The sequence below is a fragment of the Gekko japonicus genome, unplaced genomic scaffold, assembly GCF_001447785.1.
Source record: "Gekko japonicus isolate JY-2015 unplaced genomic scaffold, Gekko_japonicus_V1.1 scaffold751, whole genome shotgun sequence".
Taxonomy (NCBI): Eukaryota; Metazoa; Chordata; class Lepidosauria; order Squamata; family Gekkonidae; genus Gekko; species Gekko japonicus.
Window position 1 is genome coordinate 792,519 of NW_015169196.1, and position 11,301 is coordinate 803,819.

The window sequence follows — 11,301 nt, forward strand, 5'->3', positions numbered from 1 at the left end:
CCCGCCATACTTATGGGGGGGGTATTCCTAAAGGCTCCTGGCCTGCAGAAGCAGCTCTGCAGGTAAGTCTTATCCCCTACCCCCTGGGCCCTGGCGGCGAGGCCCAAGTGCCTCCCAGCCGCCAGGCCCGCCAATCTCCCCCCGATCTCCCCCCTGGGGCACCGGCGTGAGGCCTGAGCATCTCCCAGCCACCGGGCCTGCCAATCTCCCCTCTGCTGATCTCCCCCCCAGTCGATCTCCCCGCCTCTGAGGCACTGGCAGTGAGACCTGAGTGCCTCCCAGCTGCCGAGCCCGCTGATCTCCCCCCCATCTCCCTCCCAGGGCACTGGCAGCAAAGCTTGAGTGCCTCCCAGCAGCCGGGCCTGCCTACTTTCCCTCCAGGCCTCCGGCGGCAAGGCCTGAGAGCCTCCCAGCCACTGGGCCCGCCACAGAGTTTCCAGAGCATTCTCTGCGCATGCGCAGTGAATACTCTTTTACTTTTGGGGGGATTTAAATCTCCCCACTATATTTTATATATTTTTTCAAGTTTTTAGATTTTTCTGCACACCTGGGGACTGCTCCAAGTGTGCAGGAAAATCTCTCTGCCCCCCAAGTGCCCCTGATGTGCGGATTTAGATATCCGCACGGAGGGTGCAACCTGGCTATTAGATATATAGATTTTTATTGTATTTTTATAGTATTTTGTGAATATTGTAAGCCTCCTTGAGTTCTACAAGAGAGAAAGATGGCTAATAAATGTTCTAAATTACTTAGAGCCTTACATTGTAGGGAACAGGTGATTCATAAATTGAACAAACAACTTTTCTACAAATGAGATTTTCTAGATCTGCAGAGGAGACATCTTCCATTGCATTTCAATGACCAAAAACAGCCTGTATGCATGACCAAAGGCATTACTTCCTGTCTTCCATATGAATCTAATTTCCTAGTTCCTACCTCGGACTAAGAAGAAGAAGAAGAGTTTGAATTTATACCCCTCCCTTCACTACCCAAAGGTGTCTCAGAGCGGCTTACAAACTCCTTTCCCTTCCCCTCCCCACAACAGACACCCAGTGAGGTAGGTGGGGCTGTGAGAGCTCTGACAGAAACTGCTCTTTTTCAAGAACAGTGGTGCCAGAACTATGGCTTGCCCAAGGTCATATCAGCAGGTGCAAGTGGAGGAGTGGGGAATCAAACCCGGTTCTCCCAGATTAGAGTCCGCGCACTTAACCGCTACACCAAACTGATGCTCCCAGTCCTTAAGTTTGCTGTCTGAACAATTGGGCAACTATTAAATATTTCCAGCCCTGATTAAAAATAAAAGTTTCAGTTCTATGATGTCATTTCCATCCTGCTTTTCTCTTGCTGCTGTGGTGGCTTTCTTTCACTGTAGCATTATTAAGCACAACTGTATTTATATGCAATTGATGCCAGTTAACATTGAAAAATACATTAACTTTACCAGGGTATCTTGGCAAGAGAAAGGAGAATGTGGTATGAAACTGGTGTAGTGATTACAGTTGTCAGATTAAGGCTCTCAAAACTCAACCCAGCCATAAAGTTCATTGGGTGACTTTGAGCCAGTCACTCTTTTTCAGATGAACTATGCCACTGGGTGATTGTGAGGATGAAATAGAGGTGGTGGAGAGAAATGTACACTACTGTCCTAAGCTCCCAAGAGGATGAGTGGGATCAAAACATGACAGAAGGAAAGACTGGCATGTTGGTTTCTCACAAAGGACAAAGAAGACTGAAATGGGGATGTTTGAATCAGATCAAGCAGCTAACTAGTACTAATACATGGACTGCTGTCAAGAGCGGAACAGAACCCAACGAATCCTGCCGAGGTGAATCAATGGATGCAAATTGCCTGCTTCATGCTCTACACTCGGCTGATTACACAAGTGGAGATCAACTATTCCACTTAACATTCACAGCAGGAAAACAATTCCTGTCATGCGGAACATGGCAATCTATTTACCAAAAAGATTAACAAAGCAGCAGAATTTATACATTCATTCCACTACAAAAATGGAAAACATCAGAGTTGCTAAGTCTGTTTTTGCAGAAAAGCTATTATTTGTTAAATGTATATAACCATACAATGACAGCCTTGGTAGGGCATTGCACTTTCTATCATTTTTACTTAACAGGGAGTTTTAGAAAACAAAGAAGAAACATTACACACGTATCACATGCTAAATTCAGTGATTCTGTCAAAATGATGTCTTGCCCAAACACCTTATTATATATAAATTCCATCTTTCTCCTCAGTGTTTTGGCTACCATTCATTAACATACCTTAACGAAATGTAAATCAACAGATTGACATGTGCCACAGAGCTTAGATACCAGTTTAACACCTCTGTATAAAGTTGGTGGGGAATTATAAAATCACTTCAGATTTATTATTTCTAGAATGGGCAGACACAAGTCTTTGAGGATTAATTTCATGCTGGGGGTTAAATTTCTCTCTCAGGATAGGCCAACTGTTGCCTGAGGCTCTACAGATAATGAACCTGCCAAGGGATTAGCAAGGAAACACTTGTGTTATTATAAAGCGCATACACTTCCCTTTCTAACCAAGTTCGTCTTATATGACATTAACAAATTAATCACACTCTTGCTCCCCATGTTCCAGTATAATATGAGCCTAGGAAAGACCCTGAATTAATAGGACATGAAGTAAGATCTCTGCAATGCATAAATACCTTATCAGTGTAGCTAACAAAGTCTGAAGTGCTTCAGAGAAATAAGGCATGTAAAAAAATCTTCTCATGCCACAAACATGTTGCACACACAGCTATGTGTTTATAACATATCAACTGGTAGATTCAAGTCTAGTAGCACCTTGGAGACCAACAAGACTTTTGGGGTATTAGATTTCAAGTCTGGACTCAAACTTAGTTGTCACATCTGTTTGTTAACTCTTGTATTTGTATTCTAATTCGCTGCCAACAGTTTTACCAACTGTTTTAACCCAATCTCAGCTATACTTATCACTCAGTTACTTATGCATCTTGACTCTAACTAGCCCTTCCTGGCAACTAACCCACCCCCCTCTCTACCTATATGTAAGGCTTCAGGAAAACTGTTTCTATGTATCTGAAAAAGTGTGCATGCACATAAAAGCTTATGCCCAGAATTAAACTTTGCCAGTCTTAAAAGTGCCACTGGACTCAAACGTTGTTCCACAATGAAATGTTCTAGAGTCTTGTAGGCCATGCCCAATAGTACTCCTCCAGATTCCCCTCTTTTTCTTGCCCACATAACTAGGTGTACTAGTTTAGTTTCAGGTACCTCCAATCAGCTTATTAACAGGCAATTTATACTTCAGACCTGCTTTTCCCCTGTTACAGCACTGTGCCTTTTTTTTTAACTTTAGACTTTATATCCCGCTCGAACCCTCTTTCTCAGGGGGTCTCTGAGCGGCTTACAAGTGGTGCTAGTCACACAATTTTTCCCTAACTAGGGCCACAGAGTCTATAGGGGTGGGACTACCTACTGGCACCCCTGTGGTGGTTGGTGTGTTTGTTCTTGGCTCGGCACTCCGATCGTCTCCGGCAAGCTCCCATTTCGACGTTCCGGCGACAGTTCTTTTTTCGGGGCGCGCGACTCACGCCTCCTTCCGGCCCCAGCAACGTCCTTCCGGCTCCTCTGCGCCAGCGCTCGACGTCATCGCGCGGCCATCTCGACGGCAGTCGCTTGGATGTTTCCCTCCTGACCACCACTGATTGCTCCGCCGGTCGTAGCAGCCCGCTGCCGCTGCCGCCATCTCGCCAGTGTCTCGCCACGCCCCCTCCGACTTTCTGGAGCCGATGTCTCGCCTCCGCCGCCGACCACCACGTTAGGCAGGGTGCCCCCCACCCTACTAAGGGTGGGTACCCGTTTATCTACTTGCAATTAATTGCTTTCAAACTGCTGGGTGGGCGGGATTCTCAGTTTACCTTCATTGTACTTTGTCCATATTCTTCATCACCCTATTTCATATGAGAACATAAGAGCCCTACTAAATCAGAGCTGTTAAAGTGCTGCACTCAATTTGCCAGCAAATTTGGAAAACGCAACAGTGGCCACAGGATTGGAAAAGGTCAGTATACATCCAATTCCAAAGAAGGGCAATGCCAAGGAATGTTCAAACTATTGCACAATTGCACTCATATCACACGCTAGCAAGGTCACGCTCAAGATCCTACAAGCTAGGATTCAACAGTACGTGGATAGAGAACTGCCAGAAGTACAAGCTGGGTTTCGAAGAGGTAGAGGAACTAGAGGTAGAGGAACTAGAGGTAGAGGAACTAGAGAAATTGCCAACATTCGCTGGGTTATGGAGAAAGCAAGGGAGTACCAAAAAAACATCTACTTCTGCTTCATTGACTGTGTGGATCACAACAAACTATGGCAGGTCCTTAAAGAGATGGGAGTACCAGACCACCTCACATGTCTCTTGACAAACCTGTATAAGGGTCAAGAAGCGACAGTTAGAACCGGATATGGAACAACTGATTGGTTTAGCATAGGAAAAGGAGTACGACAAGGATGTATATTGTCACCTTGCTTATTTAATATATATGCAGAGTACATCATGCGAAATGCTGGCCTGGATGAATCACAAGCGGGAATTAAGATTGCTGGGGAAAAGATCAACAACCTCAGATATGCAGATGATACCACTCTAATGGCTGAAAGTGAAAAGGATCTAAAGAGCCTCTTGCTCAGAGTAAAAGAGGAGAGTACAAAAGTGGGCTTGAAGCTCAACATCAAAAAAACTAAGATCATGGCATCTGGCCCCATCACTCCTTGGCAAATAGAAGGGGAAGTCATTGAAGTAGAGACAGACTTCATGTTCCTGGGATCCCAGATCACCGAAGACTGTGACAGCAGCCATGAAATTAAAAGACACCTGCTCCTTGCGAGGAAAGCGATGGTGAACCCAAACAGCATGATACGAAGTAGAGACATCACCCTGCAAACAAAAGTCAGCATGGTCAAAGCAATGGTATTCCCAGTAGTCATGTATGGCTGTGAGAGTTGGACTATAAGGAAGGCCGAGCGCTGAAGAATAGATTCTTTTGAACTATGGTGCTGGAGAAGACTCTTGAGAGTCCCTTGGACTGCAAGAAGATCAAATCAGTCAATCCTAAAAGAAATCAACCCTGACTGTTCCCTGGAAGGCTAGATAATGAAACTGAAGCTCAAATACTTTGGCCACCCAATGAGAAGGGAGCACTTAGTGGAGAAGACCCTGATGCTGGGAAAGATTGACGGTAAGAGAAGAAGGGGACGGCAAAGGATGAGATGGTTAGACAGTGTCATAGATGCAATGAACATGAAATTGAGCAAACTTCAGAGGATGGCAGAAGACAGGAAGGCCTGGTGTGATCTGGTCCATGGAGTCGCGAAGAGTCGGAATTGACTGTGTGACTGAACAACAAAAAAGATCAGAGCAGTGGCCCATCTGGTCCAGCACCTGGTTTCAAACAGCACTGAAGAGCAGCAAACAAGGCATAGAAGCCCTAATGTTGTCTCCTTGGCATTCATAGGCTTACTGCTTCTACTGAATGTCAGGTCTGGACTTTTATTTCATTCTGACAAGTTGGCCCACTTCTACATTCATGCCCTTGTCTACCATATGAACTATTTTAATTTAAGTTCCTAGTAGCTAAGTTTATTTATTCATGCAGGATATTTCTACGCTACCTCTTCAGAGTCCTGGTCAAGGCAACTTGATAATTTCTCTGCTGATCACTCCATTTAGGAACAGATATGATAATCCTCACATCTCACTGTGCAGTGTCATTTGCTCATGAATGGTCTTGCTTTGAATCTGCAAACGTGCCATTAGATAACTATCTTTACTAAAGATGGCTTCTGACCAGGTTATCACAATGACACCACAGTGGAACAACTTTTGACAATGGCCACCAATTCAGAATGTGTTATGAGGATAAATCACAAATAAGCCAGTCATCCAAAGTGTCCTCTGTAACAGCTTTATCATCTTTAGTATTGGATCAGTTATAAATTCACTTAGTCAACTCTTTTGTACTAGTTTCAAAACAATTTACAGCCCTCTTCAAAAGTGAAGCAGGAGCCATCACTTAAGGTGAAATGCAACTCCTATCAGTATTAAATCCATGCCAGACGGTGACAACTCTCCAGCAGGTAAGCTACTCCTGAGACTGATGTGTCTCCCCTTATTACTATACTCTTCACCATCTAGCCTCTGAAATGTCAAAGGGGACACCACACAAATGATCTTGTCATCAAAATAATTTAAAGCCTGCTGCCATTCCAAATGGAAAACTCGGGGAGCAAGGTCTTGTCCACACAGAGAGTCAACAGTAAGTGTCAAGAGGCAGAGCCAGCACTGAGTAATCTGATCCTCCTACACTCCGTAATATCCATTTTATTTTGCCTAATGAGGCAGGAGTTAAAACAGTTGACCTGATGAAAGTCAGATGGCGGCCCTGGAGGAGCAAACCCCCTGCTGTACTCTTGTCCCCGACACCCTTTGTTACCTCCAAGTGAGCTGAGACCAGCCTGTGAACCATGTAAATAGGAGGTTTCTAGGTTAATGAAAAGCTGTAACACCATTTTAGAACCAAGGCTGAAAGCTGTGCCTTCTTAATCCGTAGAAACTTTCATGCTGCTCAGACATAATAAAGTGCTGATCATCTGAATCATAGAGCTAACGGATGACCAAATGTAAATCATTTCCTTATGCCATTCCTTTATCTTTTTACCAGCAATCAATGTCAAATCTTTTTTAAAAAAAACTCTTTCAAATATGCAGGTTAAAAAGGTTCCTAATATTTCTCGGGAAATGATATGTCTTTATTAGGTGATGCTGTATTTTGGTTTTATTTTATTAGCTATCTGACAAGGACTTTCTTTCAGTACCAAATAAGGTTCTGTGGCACTGTATCATTATCCTTGCATCACCATATGATAAGGAGACGCTACAATTAATGTCAAACACAGTGATTTAATCCTGTATGTGTACTATAACAAAAAATAGCAAAGAGTGCAGCTAAAGAAATGGGCTTTAGGCGATAAAAGAGGATGTACATGTTAAACCATACAGTTAAAAAATGATTTTACATGTATTAGTTATTTTGTGTTATTATTCTTGTTTAAAATTGCTTAACAATTTTCCAAAGCAATTTACAAGTTAAAATCAAAATACAAAGACAATAAAACACTAAAATGAAACATGAACCTTAAGTCCCTTAAATCAGACTGCAGCAAACTGACAGAGCTCTTAAAGATTACACTGTAATCCCAAATGCTTGGCATAATAGTAAGGTCTCTTGAATGAGGCAAGAGAGTGCCTGGGGTCCACCTGCCTAGAAAATGAGGGAAACAGCAGATCTGAGTATGACTAGGGAGAATCTGGGGGCCAGTTCCTACAAGAGCATTTTTGTACTGTTACAAAACAACAAAACAAATGTGAACCATACCTGTGTATTCAACATCCATCCTTAAATGCACAGAACACAGGATCCCCTCTGACAAGTTTTAATAAGGGTTAGAGATGATAATTCATATTGGTGTGGATCACATTTGCTGTGTGCTTTTCCTGTGTACTGTTATGTGTGTATTCACACATGAGTGCAATAATCCTGCTAAGAACTAGTCTTAAATCCAGCATTTCATTACCGGATTCCTTCTTGCATTCCCACATGAAGATGTTTGCACCCACATGAAGATGTTTCCAATCTTTCGAGCTATCAATCACCAAGCCGTTCATTAGGATATCAAAAGGCACTCCTGAAAAGCAAAATACGTGTGTTCAGTGAGCTCAGCACTGCTCACTGGAAATGAGCATTCAGTGATTTATGTTGCAGGTCATTCAGAAAGCCCATGTGCTGTTCTCTGGGGTTGCCAGAAATCAAAACTGTACTACAGGGCCATGATCTATTCTATTATACAGTTTATGGGTGGCGTGTAATGTCTAATTCATTTTTAATGTGCTACATTTTTCTGGTTTATTTTTTGAAACCAAGATTTATAGTTGTTTACAGCTTGACAAGGATAGTAATTTGGTGGTTTAGTCACTATGTTTCAAAAGTGGTCTGACTGAAGTATCTGCCTATACTCAGTATTCTACTGAAGGAGGATAGCTAAGTAGTGCTTTGAAAAGTGTGTGACTTACTACGGATTCCTAAATCACATGTCCTTTAGACAGTCTTAAGTGGTGTTTTTTTACCATGTATATGAGGAGTGGCGATTTCTAAGAGAGAAAACTTCTAATTATTTAAGATGTAACTCACTCCTGAACTAATTTGGGAAGGTAGTATGGAAGATATAGTTGCTGTTGTTTTTGTAAACAGCCAATTAAGTTACTTGCTAGGTTGCCATCTTTATTTTAAGAAATACCCATTCCCCAACTCTTTCTTTTCCCTGATATCCTTAAATTTAGGAGAACAGGGTTGAGTATAGGTATTCTTGTTTGACATGCCACATGGCTGTAGCTACTGCTGCCCCAAGATACAGAATTGGTACCGTAAGCTATCTGTAGGAAAGGTAAAGTTCAATTTGGGTGCCACTAGTAATGTACCATAAGGTGAGAACACTTTGTCTAGGAGAATCCCTCACCCTCTAAGAACTGGGTTCCCAGACCCTTCCTAACTCAATGTTCCCTCTAAGCTCCATAGTGTTGTGAGCAAAAATTCTATCTCATGTGAAAAAAGCTAGTAGCATTAAAATTGTGAGTGAGTCTACATTTGACTATTGCAGAAATTAGTTTTTTAGATTATTTCTATAAGCTTTTCATAACATTTCTCAGAATGAATTATTTTAAACTATCTTTAAACTATATTTTAATAATATAAACATAAGAGAAAACAGAATCAAGTCAAATTTTATTACAGAAAATGTCCTTTACAGGGGTAGATCAGGCCTCTGGAGAACAGGTCTACCTTCCCCTTTCCACTGTATTGATAGACCTGGCTTCCAGAGAATAGGTCTACCCACCCCTTTCCAGCCCAAACTACTTATTTATTCAAATACTTATATCCCACTTTTCCCTGTGATGCAAGGCACCTTACCAATCATACTGAAAAAGCATAATAGGGGTGTGCAAAACAAATCATTTTTCCCCCAGCTCCATTATAGCCTATGGGGATCATTACACAATATGGGCACCATAGGCTATAATGGAGAATCAAACTGGGGGTATCTGGGGCACTGGGGGGCTGTTTCTTGAGGTAGAGGCACCAAATTTTCAGCATAGCTGCTGGTACCTCTTCTCAACCACCCACCAAGTTTCAAAAAGATTGGACCAGGGGGTCCAGTTCTATGGGCCCCAGAAAGAGGTGCCCTCATCCTCCATTGTTTCCAACAGGGGGTGGGATGCTTGTGGGCTGAGGCAAAAATCCCTGCACTGCCAGATAAAATCTTGTGTGCCAGTGCTCCCAGCACAGCTTAGAGGGAACTGTGCCTCCAGTACAGGTAAGGGTTCCCCCGCTGACAGACCTTACCTCCCAGCGACTGATTAGGGGGCAGCAGAGGGAACTTACCCTGAAAAAGACAGAGACTCTGCTGAGATGCAATGATATGCCTACATCACTGCCCATGTAACCTGGAAGAAACATCATGACTTCCAGGACATTAAGGCAACACTCTGGTATTTGGGCAAAACCTTTATGATGAATTTGGCTTCTACCGTAGAGTTTTTGGTCAAGTACTAGAGCATCACTTTCAATGTCCTAGACATGATGGCATCATTTCCAGGTCATGTGGGCAGTGATGTCATGTCAGCAGAGCCTTCCTCCTGCTATCAGCAAGTCCTCCCCCAATCCCCCACCATTTGGCAACCCTACTAAGAATGTAAAAAGAGCTCCTGATGGACCATACTAAGGGCTTATGTAATTGAGAAAAATTTTTCAAACAATGGCCATTCACATGCTAATCTCTGTTTATGGGAAAAAGGGAGTGCCCAGAACTTTGTAAACACAACACAATCTGTTCTCCAGGAGACCATCAGTGCTGCCTCTAGAAACAGCTGGACTGTCCTAGAACTAATGTCTCCTCTTACTCATCTTTTTTCTGAACTGAAAAGTTTTATAAACTTTTCTATAAACAAAGATTAAAGTTTCCAGGATTTTTCAGTTCAGAAAAAATATAACTAAGGGAGACTTAATAGAGGTCTATAGAATTATGCAACAGGTGAAGAAAATGGAGAAAAATAACTTTGTCCCCATCCCATAATACTATTACTCAGGGGTACCCAATGAAATTAATGGGTGATAGGTTCAGGATGGACAAAAGGAAGTACTTTATTAATCAGTGAGGAATTGTGGGGAATTGTGGAATTCAGTGCCAGTGGGGCTTACAAGGATGTAGTGATGACCATGATCACAGAGGGCTTTAAAAAGGGATTAGAAAGATTCATGGAGGATAGGTCCATCAGTGACCTGTTGACTGAAGGGAACCTCCATATTTAGAGGCAGCAAACCTCTGAATGTCAATGCTAGGAAGTAACATCAGGGGAAGTCTTGGCGTTTATTCCCTGTTGCTGGTGCTCCAGACCACCATACAGAAGAAGAAGAGAAGATTGGATTTATACCCCGCCCTTCACTCGGAGTCTCAGAGCAGCTTACAAACCCCTTTCCCTGTGTGAAAGTATGTATGTAGGTATGATGGACAAAAGGAGGAGTTTTTATTCCCTTCTGGGCAGAAATGGAAATAGGGTGAACTATACTTTCTTCACTTGGGTTACTGTGTGGGCAGGAGGCATCACAATTTACTTTTAAACCTCCAAGGAAAGTGTGAACCCTAAGGTTCTTTTGTGCTTAATCTCTATCCCTTTGACAGACACCAGGAAACCAAAAGTGAGATTTCACTGTTGCCAAACATATTTGATGAGGCTTTTGAACCTCTCCATTGATTTCAATGGATGTAGAAAGATGTAAATCTACTGAGAATTGCACTGCAAATGTGGTGAATAATTTGATCTCACAGGAAAATGTAAAATGCTGTGTATGACAGTTAGTTCTAGTATGACATGGAGAATTCCAGATTTCTTAGATCTCAGTTCAATGTCCTAAGCACAGAAACATCCACCATTAGATTTAGAAGATGCCAAATAACAGAAAAGAAGCAAATGGCATGTTATCTTGGAGCCTATCAGACCTTTATTCTGTGTATTCATGAAGTAGTAAACGGGAGAAGTGGAGCAAACTGTGATCAGCTTCTGTTTAAGCAGAGAACGGAAACCAGCACAGCTGGAGGCAATTCTTGGCAAATTGATCAGGATTCCTTTACTTTTACTCAAGCTTAACTAATAAGTTGACTTCCATCATTTTATGCAATCAG